Source organism: Tamandua tetradactyla, chromosome 15 (genome assembly GCF_023851605.1).
Source record: "Tamandua tetradactyla isolate mTamTet1 chromosome 15, mTamTet1.pri, whole genome shotgun sequence".
In the NCBI taxonomy this organism is placed as follows: domain Eukaryota; kingdom Metazoa; phylum Chordata; class Mammalia; order Pilosa; family Myrmecophagidae; genus Tamandua; species Tamandua tetradactyla.
This window is the reverse complement of record NC_135341.1, coordinates 43275851-43292633: the sequence shown is the minus strand read 5'-3', so window position 1 is coordinate 43292633 and position 16783 is coordinate 43275851. Positions and strand designations below refer to the sequence as shown.

Here is a 16783-nt window from a genome sequence, read left to right as displayed (position 1 = left end):
ATGTTGTTACATGCTTCATAACTTTATTCTGTCTTACAGCTGCATAATATTCCATCTTATGTAAATGTCACAGTTTGTTTAGCCAACTGTCTATTGATGGACATTTTGGCTGTTTCCATCTCTTGGTAATTATTAATAATGCTGCTATAAACATTGGTGTGTAAATGTCCATTTGTGTCCTTGGCCTCGTGTCCTTTGAGTAGAGACAGCATATAGATGGGTCCTGTTTTTTAATCCATTCTGCCAGACTATGTCTTTTGATTGGAGAGTTTAATCCATTGACATTCAGTGTTATTACTGCATGGGTGTTGCTTCCTATGAAACGGAGCTCGTACGATATTAAGGAATGATGAGAAAGAAAGAAAGAAAGCTAGAAAGAAAGAAAAAGACAGACGGGTTCAGGGGGTCTGAAGCTTAGCCATAACAGACAACAGACAACTTTATTCTTAACTAGTTCCTGCTTATATAGTGCAGGGTTTAGGTGACTCAAAGCAGGCATACATTTCGTGAAAAAACAGAGCACCTACTTATCATTATATTACTCTCTACATACAAGAGATAGCTAACAAGACCTTGGGGCTTAAGAAAAAACAAACATTCTTTCCCTCTCAGACTGTCCTCCAATTAAGCAGATAGCAGTCTCCACAGTTTACTGCCGACGCCACTCTGAAGTCAGTTGCTCCCAACAAATTCCGCAGGTTTTCCATTAACCCTGGCTCCTACTTCTCCCCCTTTTTATTTTATAAGCCAGGGTGACGGTGCCTGTCTTAGGATGCCCTTAGGCTCTGAAGTAAGGGTCTTACCCGTCATTGGCTACCAGTCAAGCTCTCTGATTTTGATTTGGGAGGGAGCCAAGGGCTTTCGCCAGAATCACAGTGTTAGCGCGGCTCTGCTGAGTGGCGCGGCTTGCTACTTTGAACACTTGTTGTTTAACACAGCTGAGGAGGAAGAGAGCGTATAAACAGCCCCAAACTTAAGCCTATAGTAGTCAAAAAATGATGTGATTTCCACCAGTAAATAGGATTAAGAATTTTTAGCTTTTGGGTAAGTGATTGTATAACATCATCTCTGTTAGTTACATGTAAATTACTTTGAGATATATCTAAAACCCACTTTTGTAATTTTAAAATATCAAGATTTAAACTATCTGAATGCCCCAAAAGATGCCTCTTTATCTTTTCCCATTCTATTTCAGAATAATTATATTTTAAAGGGATAATACAAAAATTGCTCTCATTCCAGTCACATTTTAAACTTCATAAAAAATGTAAATTATACATTTGATCTCCAATATGAACCAATGCTGTTTCTATATTATTTAGTCTATTATTAATTTGCTCATCAATATGAGATTGACTATGCCACAGTTCACTGGTGTTTTTATGCCATCCTTTAACATAATGCTGCATCTGTAGAGTTTGATGCAATGCAGTTCCAGCGACCACAGTCACTGTGATAATTCCAACGATTTTAATAACAGTTGCAATACTGAGTCCAATTAGTCTCTTAGTCCTTTTCAGATATTCTTTTGCCAAATGGATCAGGATCTCTGTTTCTGGAGAGGATTGCAAAGATCTTGACATCTGCACCAGCAGCCAAACACCTCTTCTTCTCCTTGCCGCTATAATCGTCTCATTTTCCTGTAACATAAATGCTTGGAGACAAGTGAATAGAGAACAGTTCTCACAATTAAAAGTTTTATTTCTTATATGCATATGACTTTTAACAAATACATATGGATCTCTAGTACATATTTGCAAATAATGTTTATGGCTGCTATTTAAAGAGAAGTTATAGTTATTAGAATTTGCTATAAAAATTCATCCCGGTCCTAGGAAAATTTTCCATAAATTTCTTTGATTAATGTTATATTTATCATCCCATGGATTTGGCACAAATCATCCTTTATGCATTAAACTCTGATTTAGCTTGCCTGTCCATATAGTCTTAGTTATTTTCAAGTTAGAGATGGGAGGCCCCACAGGGGCTGCATTTCTTATAATTCCACAGGAATCATTAATTATGATAACTGCTCAATCCATATGACATAACTGCCATCCATTTCAACTTTCTTTCCCATCTAACAGGCAAGTATTATTTGATTCCATAGAGTTAAAAGAGGAATATATATATATAGGTAATTATGAGAATCATTCTGAATCTTAAACCATGTAGTTTAATTATTTATTGTCATACACAGTAATTCATTACCTATACATATGGGTCTTTCTAAAAATGGAAGAGTTAAATTTGACGCCATTTTTCTTCTTTTTTAAGTAGTTTTGGAAGTCTTAAATCTACTGGACCTGGGAATCCTAAACTAGTATTCAGATATTTTGGTAAAGTTGGATCTGCCCATGTTAGGGCCCATAGCAGAGGTGGGTTAGGAATATAAACCCAATCAGTATAATTATGTCCCTGTCCTTCAGCAAATTAAAATTATATGTTCTATAATGTACATTACCCATTTAGTTATTTTCATAAGAGTCGACATGCCTGGGTTTTATTCTTCTCTAGGGAATCCAGACCGAGGTTCTGTCATCTGTAATGATACGAGCAAATCCCCTACCCCACATCTTTATCATGCCTGGTTTCCATAGATCATCCTTAACATCTTTGCAATAGATTAGCTGCATCTGCAGTTCTGTTTGAGTCATATCACTTTTCTTTTCCAAATTACTAAAATGTTGTTCTGCAGGAGTCTGTGATGAATCATCATAAATGTTTAAAAAATTTTTAAGTAAACAATGCTTTTGCTAATTGATCTTTAGGTGTACTTATTTTCACAACATCATCCTCCTGATCATCATCTTTATTTTTTATTTTACAAGCATAGATTTTAGCATCCGGTTTGTTCATTTAATAATTTAATGCCCAGAGGGATTATGCAGAATTCCTGATATGAGTAATATGAAAAGTAGTATAAAATTTATGAAATTGCTTTCTTATATAAACAGGACCTTTGTCCATTTTATTAGATTGAGGACATCCCATAACAGCAAAAGCATTAAGTAAATGTGACTAATTATGACAGAAATATTCTTTAGATTGTGCTGTAGCCCAGATGAAATGAGAAAAGGTGTTTATAATAACATGTACACATATTGCATCTTACCAAAATGTGAAGTATGAGTAACATTCATTTGCCATAATTTATTTGTTTTTTGATCTCGAGGATTAACCCCTGATGCAAATAGGAGTGCATTTAAACCTTCACATGTTGGACAAGTTTTAATAACTTTTTGAGCTTGCTGTTTAGATAAAGATGGAAATTTCTTTCTTAGCCCTTTGCTATTAATATGAGCTAATTTGTGAAATGTTGTGGGATCCTGAATTATTCCCACAAGAGTATTTGTTTGATGATTTTGTAATGACAAAGACTTTTAAGATTAGTATGAGCTTTTTTTTTTTTTTTAAATATGGAACGCTTCACGAATTTGCATGTCATCCTTGCGCAGCGGCCATACTAATCTTCTCTGTATCATTCTAATTTTAGTATATGTGCTGCCGAAGCAAGCACAGTATGAGCTTTTATATGCATGATAAAAAGAGGAGTAATTTGATTTTTGATTAATGTTTGTAAACGTAAAAACATTTGGGACAATTCATTTCCTTTAAATAAAGAAGCTTTTTTAATGTGAGTAACTGTCTGGTAGACATACTCAGGATTAGAAACAATTTTAAGAGATTGAGGAAAATTTTTTAATATTTGAATTACAGCTGCTAATTCAGTGCATTGGGCTCAGGTATAAGGTGTTTTTTATTTTTTGGTTTTTTGGGGGGTGACACATGCAGCCTGCCTATTATTGCTATTATTAGTAAAGATGGCAATGGCTCTTTCTAGTGGGGAGGCACTAATTATTTTAGGCAAAATACATTGTGTTCTTTTTAGAAATTGTAAAAGTTTTATTTATTTATTTATTTATTTATTTTAAAAAGACTAAATAAACGAACAAAAACATTTCTAACATTATTATTTTGTTCTATATATAATTAGTAATTCACAATATTATTACATAGTTGCATATTCATCATTATGATTAAGAAATTATAAAGTTTTGATACAGGTAAATGATTATCATTTTGTCCTTTAAAATTATTTAATGCTATTTGCCAAGAGCTATTGAAGATAAATAGACTTTGAACCTCTTCCTTTGTGAGATCACACATTATACTATTAGGATCATTTCTTTTTTTTTTTTTTTTTTTTTTAAAGAAAGAAAGACAGAGAAGGAAGGAAGGATGGAAGGAAGGAAGGGAGGAAGAAAGGGAAACATCTTTAAACATTTTTCTTATTTTATTATATTTTGTTTGTTTGTTTGTTTTTTTTTACATGGGCTGGGGCCGGGAATCGAACCGGGGTCCTCCGGCATGGCAGGCAAGCACTCTTGCCCGCTGAGCCACCGCGGCCCGCCCTAGGATCATTTCTTTTTAATTGATAATATTTTTGGCGACCTTTGGCTAGTAAAGAAATGATTTTTTGCAAATACGTATTTAAACATTTTTGTTGATTGTTTGGCAAAAAAATTATTTTAAAATACTATTTTGCCAAAATAGGCCTGTGGGAGATTGCAAGGTAAAGAAAATAATAAAATTAACAGTTTTTTTTAATTTATTTGAATAAGCTGTTCTTCTTGGATGCATTGTTCAACTAATTGTAATTTTTGTTCAGCTGCAGCTGTTAACTGCCTTTTGCTTAATAAATCAGAATTTTTTTGTAAAATATCAAGCAGGTTCTGTAATATATAATTTAGAATTTCTAAATTGGCAGGTAGCAAAAGTGAAAGCAGAGTGTCAATAGTGACATGTACCTATAGTAAATGATTAGATTTTGTAAAATGGATTCATTGGATTGATTGAAAAAGAATGCAGGAATGAGGATTTTTTATATTTGGCGGTGCGTTTTTGGTAATTTGAAATTTATTGCATGCAGTTTTTATGATATTTTTCCTTAAAAGTGGTTAAATTCCAATTTGCTTACATGACCGGGTCCAGTTAGATCCTCTGGGAACTAGTTAGGGACCAAGAGGAGCTTCTTGGGACCTAAATATCTTTATTAAAATATACCTTTTTCTGGGAGGATAGCCAGTCCTCCCAGCTACAGTGCACGTTTTAATTGTTTCTTACTAAGGTCATGTGATAGCAATATCAGGTGAACAGAACAGACTCCATAAGTATATATATATATATATATATATATTTTTGCATTTAGCTCTTAAATTTGATTTGCTCCCAACATAAGCCATGGTTATTTTGGGATAAATTTAGTTTATACATATGTAGTTTATATAAACATTGAACAAAGCATTAAAATATTTTGGCTTGAAGGAATTTAGGTATTTATATGATTTAAATATTATTTAGCCAGTAATAGATTCATTTATAGCAATATTACTTAGATTAATAGATTAAGCCACCTGGTTTAGGGCAAGAAAAGAAATAGTTTTTTGCCAGTATAATTATATTTAGGAGAAAATCAGTTACTTTACACAGATAATGACATGATAAAAGTTAATAGTTATTTTTGATAAAACACACAATTTTTGCTTTTTACACTGATTATTTAGAAAACAAATTTTTTTTAAATCTTTTCATTAGAACAGGCTAAGAGTCCAAGAAAACATTGTCATTTTAGACTCATTAAATCTTCCTTGATTTTGACCATAATTTCCATTTTTACAAACTCTTAGCAGTTATTATATTAGTCTAGGCTTTGTCCTATATTTTTTTCATTTTGTAACAGTTATTCATTTTATCTTAGGATAAAATGTTTTTTATTGTTTTCCTATTAATAAAAATACATCTTTCATATTTTTCATACTTAAATCATTATTTTAAACAAATATTTTACCACATATAATTATCAATTAAATTTGTTAAAATAATGTTAAATACTTAAAGTATTTTAGTTATTAATGCATATTTGAAACATACAGTTTTTAACAAGAATTTTCAGTTTTAAAGTTCTGAAAATATATTTCCTTTTTAAATATGAATAGGAGCTAAATTCATGGCCAGTTTCTAAACTGCTGTTTGTCGAGGATCTAAGTTAACAAAAGGAGATGGGGCTGCCATTCCCATTCCTTGTCACAAGATTTTATTTGTAGCATTGGTATAAATTTCAGTAGAATAATTATTTAGATTAAACCAAGGTAACTTAACAGAACACTTTGAGTCAGAACTACAATCCTGAATTACATAACTTTTAGGGGATTCATCTGTTATAATTTTATACGATCCATTAATGGGTATTGACTTTAGTTAGGCATGGCATTGTTTTTATGGAATATTTTCTGACTCAGGTGTATATGAATTTTTATATAAAGGCAGTTCATTATGAACAAGCTCCAAAACCAATTTTTCTTTAATTTTGCTCTGCTAAAGGTATGGTAAAGAAGCAATTTTTTAAATCTATTATAATAATAGAGCAGTTTTTAGGAATTATAACTGGTGTGGGCAAGCCAGGCTGTTATGACTCTATAGGTTGAATTACAGCATTAACTTTTATCAAATCAGTTAACATTCTCCTATTCCTTGATTTCTTTTTTATAATAAATCCTGGAGAATTCCAGGGATTTTGAGATTTTTCTATATGTCCTGCTTTAAACTGTTCTTGAACTAACTGAGTTAGAGCCTCTAACTTTTCTATGGATAAGGGCCACTGCTCAACCCACAAAAGCTCATTTGTAGTATTTGTAGTGGACGTCTCCTGGAGCGTCTCCTCACTTTATGCTTTAAGAGTTCCCTTATCAGACCCCTGTCTGGGCACCAATTGTCAAGTCCAGCTCAAGCAACTATCCAAACACGGTTAGAAGGGACAGTGGGAGATTGAGAAAAAGCACAACTCAGAGTTTAAGAGAAAGTGAGGGCTAGGTGGTTCATTGCCTGACTGAACACAATGACCAAATAGAAACAGGAATATCTTCCCCGTTTTGTTATGCTCGCTGCAAAGCCTTTATAACTAATTTCCATTACTTAAGATTTAAAACATTACGGCCTTAAGGCTGAAACCAATAACAATGCTTTTGAATGAGATCAAATAAGCTTAATAATTCAGATGTTTTAACAGGCACCCCAGTAGCTTCTAACAATGTTTTCCATACACACACATACTCCTCCAGCTGCCTATTGTGATTACCCGTTACCCTGATGCTCCAAGGAAAATGCTTACTTTATCAATATGACTTACTTTACCAATATGACTCGAGTCCTCTTCTATTGGCTGGACACACGTCCCTCTAATGGAGATTTTTCCTTGGTTCCTTAATATTGTTTTGGAGTCTTCTTTTTCTTCTTCGAGCCCCACGTTGGATGCCAGATGTTGCTTCCTATGAAACAGAGCTCGAACGATATTAAGGAATGATGAGAAAGAAAGAAAGAAAGCTAGAAAGAAAGAAAAAGACAGACGGGTTCAGGGGGTCTGAAGCTTAACCATAACAGACAACAGACAACTTTATTCTTAACTAGTTCCTGCTTATATAGTGCAGGGTTTAGGTGACTCAAAGCAGGCATACATTTCGTGAAAAAACAGAGGGCCTACTTATTATTATATTACTCTCTACATACAAGAGATAGCTAACAAGACCTTGGGGCTTAAGAAAAAACAAACATTCTCTCCCTCTCAGACTGTCCTCCAATTAAGCAGATAGCAGTCTCCACAGTTTACTGCCGACGCCACTCTGAAGCCAGTTGCTCCCAACAAATTCTGCAGGTTTTCCATTAACCCTGGCTCTTACACATGGGTAGTACTTTCTTCTACTATTTTGCCATCTGGATTTTATATGTCATATCTAATTTTCCTTCTTTTTACCTTTACTCATAGTCTTCCTTTCTACACTCTTCTCCACACCTCTCTCTTCTGTCTTCATATCTGTCTCTAATGTTCCCCTTAGTATTTCTTGCAGAGCTGGTCTCTTGGTCACAAATTCTCTTAGTGATTTTTTGTCTGAAAATGTTTTAATTTCTCCCTCATTTTTGAAGGACAGTTTTGCTAGATATAGAATTCTTGGTTGGCAGTTTTTTTCTTTAAATAATTTAAATATATTATCCCACTGTCTTCTCGCCTCCATGGTTTCTGCTGAGAGATCTGCACATAGTCTTATTGGGCTTCCCTTGTATGTGATGGATTGCTTTTCTCTTGCTGCTTTCAAGATCCTCTCTTTCTCTTTGACCTCTGACATTCTGATTAGTAAATGTCTTGGAGTATGTCTATTTGGATCTATTCTCTTTGGGGTACGCTGTACTTCTTGGATCTGTAATTTTAAGTCTTTCATAAGAGTTGGGAAATTTTCAGTGATAATTTCCTCCATTAGTTTTTCTCCTCCTTTTCCCTTCTCTTCTCCTTCTGGGACACCCACAACATGTATATTCGTGTGTTTCATATTGTCTTTCAATTCCCTGAGTCCCTGCTCATATTTTTCCATTTTTTTCCCTACAGTTTCTGTTTCTTGTCAGATTTCAGATGTTCCGTCCTCCAGTTCAGAAATCCTATGTTCTGTCTCTCGAAATCTACCATTGTAGGTTTCCATTGTTTTTTTCATCTCTTCTACTGTGTCTTTCATTCCCATAAGTTCTGTGATTTGTTTTTTCAGACTTTCAGTTTCTTCTTTTTGTTCTTTCCTTGCCTTCTTTATACCCTCCCTCAATTCATTGATTTGGTTTTTGATGAGGTTTTCCATGTCTGTTCGTACATTCTGAATTAATTGTTTCAGCTCCTATATGTCATTTGAATTGTTGGTTTGTTCCTTTGACTGGGCCATATCTTCAATTTTCCTAGTGTGATTTGTTATTTTTTGCTGGCATCTAGGCATTTAATTACCTTAATTAGTTTATTCTGGAGATTGCTTTCATTTTTTTTATCTAGGGTTTTCTTGCTGGATGAATTTGTTGTCTATCTGTTCTTTGACATTCCGTTCAACTTTATCTGAACCTTTAGCTTAAGTTTTGTTTAACAGAGGAGAATTTTTCAGTTCTTGTTTTCTTGTTTCTTGCCCTGCTTGTGTGGTGCCTTCCCCCCAACACACACACTTAGGATGGTCTACTTAGATATTATAGACCCCAGCCAGATTTTCCCAGACTAAACTGGCCTCCTATCAGGAAGAAAGAGTCACCTGCATTGGTTTTCCCTGAAGGTGAGACCCAGCAGGTTGAAAGACTTTCCTTTGAAGTCTCTGGACTCTGTTTTTCTTATCCTGCCCTGTGTGTGGCACTTGTCTGACTGCAGGTCCCACCAGCATAAGATGATGTGGTACCTTTAACTTTGACAGACTCTCCCTGCTGGGGGCGTGGTGGAGACAGAGGAGAGGTTGTAGGCTGGTTTTAATGGCTTCAAATTACCAAGCCCTGGGGTCTGAATTCTTTGAGGAAGGGATTCCACCAGAGTTGGAATTCACCCCTCCCCTGGGGAAGGCACAGGCTCCAGACAAGCCCCCAAAAGAGCTCATTTCTGCCTATGCCTGGGGCAGTTGCAGCCTGAAAAGTCCTGCCGCTGTATCCAGAGGCAGTCAAGCCTTTGTAGATACACAACCACAAAAACATCTGTTTCCTTCTCTTTTTTTCCCCCTTTTTCTGTCAGTCCTGCCTCCTTGGCATGGGGGCAAAAATGAGCAACCTCTGCTTTGATCAGGTTCACCTAAGCTGGGGGCCTATTTTTAGTAGTCAGAATTTGTTAATTAGTTCCACAATTGGCATTTGATTGTGCTCAGTCCCTGCTGCTGGTAAAGTCCTTTCCTTTTCCCTCTGGGAAGTGGCCTGTTGGGGAGGGGCGCTGGCCACAGCAGCTTTGCAACTCACATTTCCGGGGGGTGCTTGCAGCCGGTCCAGCTGGTCCAGACTGGGTTACGCTGTGTGTCTGGTCACTGACGTGGCCCCAGGAGCTGTTCTGTACTGTTTCTGGTTATTTAGTAGTTGTTCTGGAGGACGAACTAAAACGCTCATGTTGTTAAGCCGCCATCTTGACCCGGAAGTCCACTTGAAAGTTTTAAGCCCTGTTTTACATAGGAGGTTGATGGTTGGTTTTACCCACCAACTTGATGATAATTACCAGCTGTCTATGGCCTTGCTGATCTAGTTTTAATTATCTCACTCTGTTCTATATGACTGTGCTGATTCTCTTACCGTAAGGATATTTAGTTAGACAAAAAAAAATAAAATAAAAAGGAAGCCAAGTAAGGATAGGGAAATTTTCCCCCAGTTCTTGTCCATAGCAATTTTTTTAAAAGTCAATTTCAAAAGTATGGTGGGCTACTGCCCCCACCCTAAAATCTGCCCAGCAGAGCAGAGTGACCCTCTGGTAGAGGCTGGGAGGTAGACCACCTGCTTGGGTAAAAGGGAAAGTAGCAGCCACTATGCTTCTGCAGACTGCTCAGCCCTCGGAGGCAGGGTTGGGCTGTCCAGCTAGGGAGTCCAAGGCCCTTGAATATGCATGGAGATGGCAGCTGGACAATATTGAGATGGGGCGAGAACAGCAGCCATCGCTAATCAGAAAATGCCCATGACCATCCTCAGCCTCTCCACCGCGGGGTGCTAGTGGACCCAAGCCCCTGTTGCTGGACTTGGGGCTTGCAGGAAGCCCCTGGGATATTCCCATCAGGTGGGGCAAAGATCAGCACCTTCGGGAGAGAGAACTTTGAACTGGACAGTGATTGAGTTCTTGGATTAGACTGATATTTTTATTGGGTTAGACTGGAATTTGCTAGATTAGAGTGGACTGAATTTAGTGTTCCTGCTGCCAAGTGGAATGAAAGCTCATTAAAGAAAGTACATGCAATTATTATTATTATTTAAGTGCAGTTGGACTCTCCCGGGCCCCACTTTAATTTGGCCAGGAGCCCTGTCCTTGAGTGTGAACTATAAGGAGAGCCAACCAGACTCCAGCACTTGGGCAAATGGCGTTTGTATTTCTGTGGCTGGAATAACGAGGCCTTGGGTGAACCTCCAAGATGCTGTGTAATGGACTGCTTGCAGAACCTGTCTAAACCAGAGACCCAACTGTGAGCTCCCGGCTGTGTGTGTGTGTGTGTGTGTGTGTGTGTGTGTGTGTGTGTGTGTGTGTGTGTGTGTGTGTGTGTGTGTGTGTGCAGAGTAAATGCTAAGAGCTCAAGCTCTGTGGTCAGATGGACTGAGATTTGAGGCCCTGCTCTGTCACATACCAACAATGCGAGCTTGGGCAAGGTGTTAACCTTTCTAAGCCTCAGCTTTCTCATCTGGGAGACAATGACAATAATCCAGCCTCACTGGATTGTGTGAGAATCCAAACTCCAGCCGTCATCTACCAGTCACAATTCCTGCCACACCCACACCCAACTTCACACCACTCGTTCTCTGCCTCTGTCCCCTGCCAGTGTAGATGCATTCTCTGCCCGGGTTTGAGCCCTGCAGGAGGCTGAGTCTATGAACCATATCCCAGGGCTCCCAGCCCACGGGACCCTGGCTGGGGTTGGCTGATGGCAGGCACTGCAGGAGGAGAGAGACGGGGGGCATTTCTTCCTTGCTCCTTCTCAGTTGGGTGTCCTGACTCTGTCATTGGCTGTGGCCCTATTTTGTGGCTCAAATCTCAGTAGGCTCTGGTCACACCATTCCTTTCTCGGACCCTTGAGGCTTAGAGTAGCTCCCTGTGTCTTTCTGGCCTCCTTTCACTCTGCCCCAGAGATGTGCGGCAGATCTCACCATTTGGACCCTCAGGGAGAATTCTCTTCCCTGCTTGACCCTGGCTGCTTCACTCCCAGATCATTATTAAACTGATATTTTTCTGAAAGTAAATTCGTATTTGAGAAAACATAAATGATTTGTTTTATAAGGAATTTTGTGGTTCCCTGATGTCATAGATTTGACATGCTGGTTTTAAGCATTTCTAATACACATTAAAATAAATACATAACTTTTAAATTAAAATGTTCACCTGTGTACCACCAAAAATCACCCCTGATGCTGCATGGCTTGTGCAGCTCCCTTTAAAAAAGACTGAACAGCTGTGTGTGACGCTCCTGGTGCAAGGCCACGCACTCTCTTGTGTGCTGTACTTACAACGAGAATCCACGTTGTCATGTGGCAAACGCACACCAGGGAGGGGAAGGGTTGCTTCTTAAACTATCTGTTCTTCTCAGGTAAAATGTGACATATATCCTGTTGCTAATAAAGGAGGAGTGCCTCCTATCCTTCATAAGAAATGCCTTCTCTCCCTGTAGAGAGTTCCTTGTGAAAAATAAATGACCTGCAATCACCCCCAGTGCAAGCATAAAGTCTTTCTGAAACCCATCTTCAAATTTCAAGTTCTTTAAACATAAATTTGGTGGAATTTTCCTGGTATCCTCTTACCAAGAAGCTGCATAGTTAAGACAGAACATATTACTGTTTGTTTAAAAATAGAATATTCCCAGAAAGCTGGATTCAACCTCTTGACCAGCCTTTCTCCTTCTGGCCACTATACTATCTGGCCCGTCACAGACTCGCACATTCACACCCATTCTCACTCACACATACCTATACCCATACGTGTACAACTTTGCACACCCCCAAGCAATCCCACTTGCATGCTCACACCTATATACTCACAAACAACCACACAAATGCACACTCACACCCACACAGTCACATGTGCTCACATATTCTTCACATGCCTATTCACAGATACTAGCGCATGCACACCCACCTATTCACACATATGCACACCCACTTCCTCACACGTATTCCCCACACTCCCTCACACTCACACACACACACACTCCCAGACACACGCCAAGGCTCTGCCCACCCCTCCCTGTCACAGTGGCAGGATGGCAGGTCCATTTCTGTGCCCTCTCGCCCCAGGGAACCTGCTGCTTTCTGCACAAATTGCCTCTGGAACAAAGCAATCCGGCCCGTGAGAGGCTTTCACTATGTGTGCTGGAGTAGTGCCACTTAGGATCAAGCAAGACTGTCGACAAAACTTATTTTTAAAAATCCTTTTTGCTATTTGAGTCACAGCAGACGGTGAGCCAAACCGCGGCGCACAGAGGGGCGTCCTGTCAGGTGGGGAGCGACTTCAGCTTGGTAGAGGAAAAGGGGGCAGGGGAAATGACTTGAAGAAACACACGTTGGCATTGGCAATCTTTTCTCCTTTTTAGTTTGAAGCAAGCCTACTTTCTGTCCAAATACCAGGACCTTCCTATTTTCCGCAGAGCCGAAGACAAGCTGTATGGGTGCTCTCGTGCAATCTACTGACATGATTGTCACAATCTAGGAAATCCCTTATCGCCCAGATGTCAGCTGAGGCTGCTCTGGTCGTGCAAGATTGCAGTTAGAGGACCACTGACCCCCCCGAGTCCACTGTGCAGTGTCAAGTCCAGCCTCCTTTCACAGATTTCTGCAAATTCCTAAGGCAATGCTCTCTCCCCCTTAGACCCCTCTGCCTCTGGAATCTGAGGTGCCGTCCACTTCACTCCTCGATTGCCCAGATGCAAAATATTAGCACCTTCCTTCATTTTCGCAAAAACGATCTGCTCTCGTTGGGTACAGTGCTCCCCCTGCATAAACCCTCAATTTATCCCCCAGAGCACAAAGCAAAGGTGTGCTGTGCAAACAAGGACCGACTGTGTGTTTCGATGGGAACCTTTCATTCATTCTAGTCCTCCAAAAGACACACTGATTTTTCACATAAATAAAATTCTTATAACACAAATAAATCCCTAATTATATATATATATATATGTATATATATGGTGGAAAATATGGTTTTCTTAATTAAAACACCCCATTTAGTTAAGTCACTAAACCAGCACCAGAAACATTCTGAATCCAAGTTTCTTGAGCACCATGAGTCATTCCAGGCAAGTCCAGCATTAAAATACCTCTCTGATGGCAAAGCACAGCAGAAACCAAAGCCAAGAAACAAAACCAACCACCCAATGGAAAACAGAGGCTCTAGCCGAGTGTCTCTTTAGAGCAGGAGCAAAAGACTGATAGGAGAGAGAGATGAAGTTACAAAGAATCAGAATGGCCAATCTTTGTAGCACCCCCAGCCTTTGCTGAGAAAAGTCAAGGGCTCTGAAGCCTGATATGAGGAGGATGATTTCCCTGTACTGGCCAGTGCATGCCACTGGCCAGGCACAGAGCTAAGCACTGTTAAGAAATTTTGTTTGATTTTATTTTTAGCAAAGTAATGCATGCACATGTTTTAAAAAGTAAAACGGTACTACAAGGCTAATAAGAAAAAAATCATTTTCCCTTCTCCCTCCCTCCCCATTCCAAATTCCAAATCTTTTCGGCAAATAGCTTTTAAATTTACCTCCATTTTTCTGAGTAAAGGGATTATACTATCAAATTTTGATTTTTGCATTTTAAGCATCACCTTCTGCCTGTCTGCTATGGCTGTTAAGGGACTTAGTGCACATCACGTCACCTTGTCCACTTCCCCTCCTGCATTTTCCCCAAATAATCATATCACATATTTTTGTGTGTGTAAAATCAAAACTGATGCAGGAATCTATGACATAGATATATAATTTTTGCTTTATGTTAACTGACTTTTTTTTTCACATACCCAGCACTAATTCTCCCCACACACTCTCCAGAAGAGATGCAGAATCCCCCCAGCATGTTCTGTATTTGGGAGCAGTCCCTCCTGCAGCCAGCTCCACTCTCCCCACACCAGCTGCTCATCAGTCATCCTGGGCTTCATTCACTTTGCCTCTTATCTGTGTTGAGTCCATTTTCTGGATCCTATGGCTTGCTCTGTCTTCGCTAATGTCCTTATTTTCGTGTATCTCCACTAGCTTCCAGAGACCACCTTTGGTTGCTTGGTGGGGTATAGAGTTCTAGGCTGTAAATAATTTTTCCTCAAAATTTTGAGGGTCTTACTCCCTTATCTTTCAGCTTCCAATGATCCTGATATGGAACGTGCCACTCTGACCCTTGACCCTTTGTGCTTGACCCTTGACCTGTTATCTCTAACCCAACTTTCCCTCCTAAGGGGATTCTTAGGATTTCTCTTGAAATCTGAAGTATTTAAATAATGTGCTTTAGGTGGGTCTTTTAAAATTCATCGTGCTAGTTACTTGTGGATGGGGTCAGTCTAGAAAATCATGTTCTTTAGCTAAGGGGTATTTTAATATATCGTTTGCTTTAACAAGTTCCTCTCCTTCATTCTCTTTGTTTCATCTGGAATATCTTTCAATTTATGTTGGACTTTTTATACTAACCTTCTAATGCTCTTATTTTGGGGGTCTGTTTTATCCCACTTTCTAAGAGGTTTCCTTACCTTTATAGCTCCATCACCATTATTGTATTTTATTTTTGTTTTTGTATTTTTAATATTCAACACCTTACAGCCCGCTGAATGTTCCTGTCTCATGGATGCAGTGCCCTCTCTCCCTTCCAGGGGAAAACAAGCCTGTTATATCCTCTGAGCCTTGCATTGTCTCTGTATACTCCAAGTTCCTTTTTGTTTTCCAGTTTGTTGCGCTATTTGTGCTCCATGTCAAAAGGTTCTTCTCATGATTCTTTAAGGAAGGAGTCATCAAAGGTGGGCTGGAAACTCAGGAGGTAAGGTGGGGGTGGGCTTGCCCCTGGGGGTTTCCCTGAGGATGATTCAGCAGAGGCCCAGCTGTTCCTTGGGGCAAAACTCCCAAATTCAGTATTTTCAGCCTTTTCTCAGGTTTCTGGGCTGGGGAATGTATGACTGGCAGCCAGCAGGACTGGGAGGCTACTGGGGAAAGAAGACTGAAATAGGGCGAGGCCTCACAGTTTCCCCAGGGCCTCACCGCTCACTGCACCCCCAGTTGTGCCTGGTTCCCGTGGGGGGAGTCGTCCAGGGTCAGTTTCTAAAGAGTCACAACTCCAGATTTCTCCTGGGGTGGGGAGGCGGGGGAGGCAGCTCAGGCTGTTAAGGGTGGGGGTTTAATTGCGTTACAGACATATTTCTCCTCCTTTCTCCAGCTCCTCCACTTACGCCCACTTTCAGTGACACCGGTTCTTCAAGTCCTAAGTTTTCTAGGTGTTTGCAGCAGGAATGGGCTTGTTTCTTGTTAGCTTGCCTCTCTGCAGCCTCCAACAGCCGAGAAAGTGGAGTGCTCAGTAAATATCTACTCCTTCTCTTAGTTTTCCTTCTTGCTGTTTGAATACAAGCCCTGGAAAGCAGTTTCTCTGCATATCTCATGGACCCAGACTCATATTTCTATAAGTAGGTACTATTATTTTTCCCAGTTTAAAGAGGAGGAAGTCAACACTTAGGTGGGAAGGGACCTATGTCAGGGCACTCAGCCAACAAGTGAGAGATTTGTGGTTTGACCCCAAAAACCAGTACCCTGACCCACCATGTCATACAGCCTCCTTTAAAAATCTAGATGTCCCACCCCAGCCCAGCCCAGACCAGTTAAATCAGAATCCGTAGAGGTGGGACTCAGGAATCTGTCTTTTAAAAAAAATCTCAAGTGATTCCATCATGCAGCTAAGTTTAAAACCAGTGCTGTAGGCCCGCCCTTCACATGCGGTCCTGTGCCCTCGAATCACAGGGGAGTCTTGTTAAAATTCAGATTCTTATGCACTAGGTCTGGGCAGGGGCCCAGGAGTCTGCATACCTAGCCAGTCCCAGGTGATGTGGCTGGTCTGAGGGCCCCGCTGCATGGCGAGGCTGGGGACATCTCAGAACAGGTGCAGTTCTAGCTCGTTCTTTCCTGGGAGGCAGCATCCAAGTTTGGCTTTAGGATGTAAATTTCAAGCAAATGGGAAACTTCTTTTCATAATTGCTCTAAAAATTCATTTGTTGCAAAAAGGGATATAAATTCTGAGCAGAGTCCTAAAACGTATA

The 16783-nt window shown here is 39.6% G+C and overlaps 1 non-coding gene across 1 annotated transcript; it reads right to left on the bottom strand.

Moving 5' to 3' along the window:
- Positions 1-3413: 3413 nt before the first annotated feature.
- On the bottom strand, positions 3414-3520 carry LOC143658219 (U6 spliceosomal RNA). Its single transcript, XR_013163219.1, has one exon. It is a non-coding gene; the product is annotated as a U6 spliceosomal RNA (small nuclear RNA).
- Positions 3521-16783: the final 13263 nt, after the last annotated feature.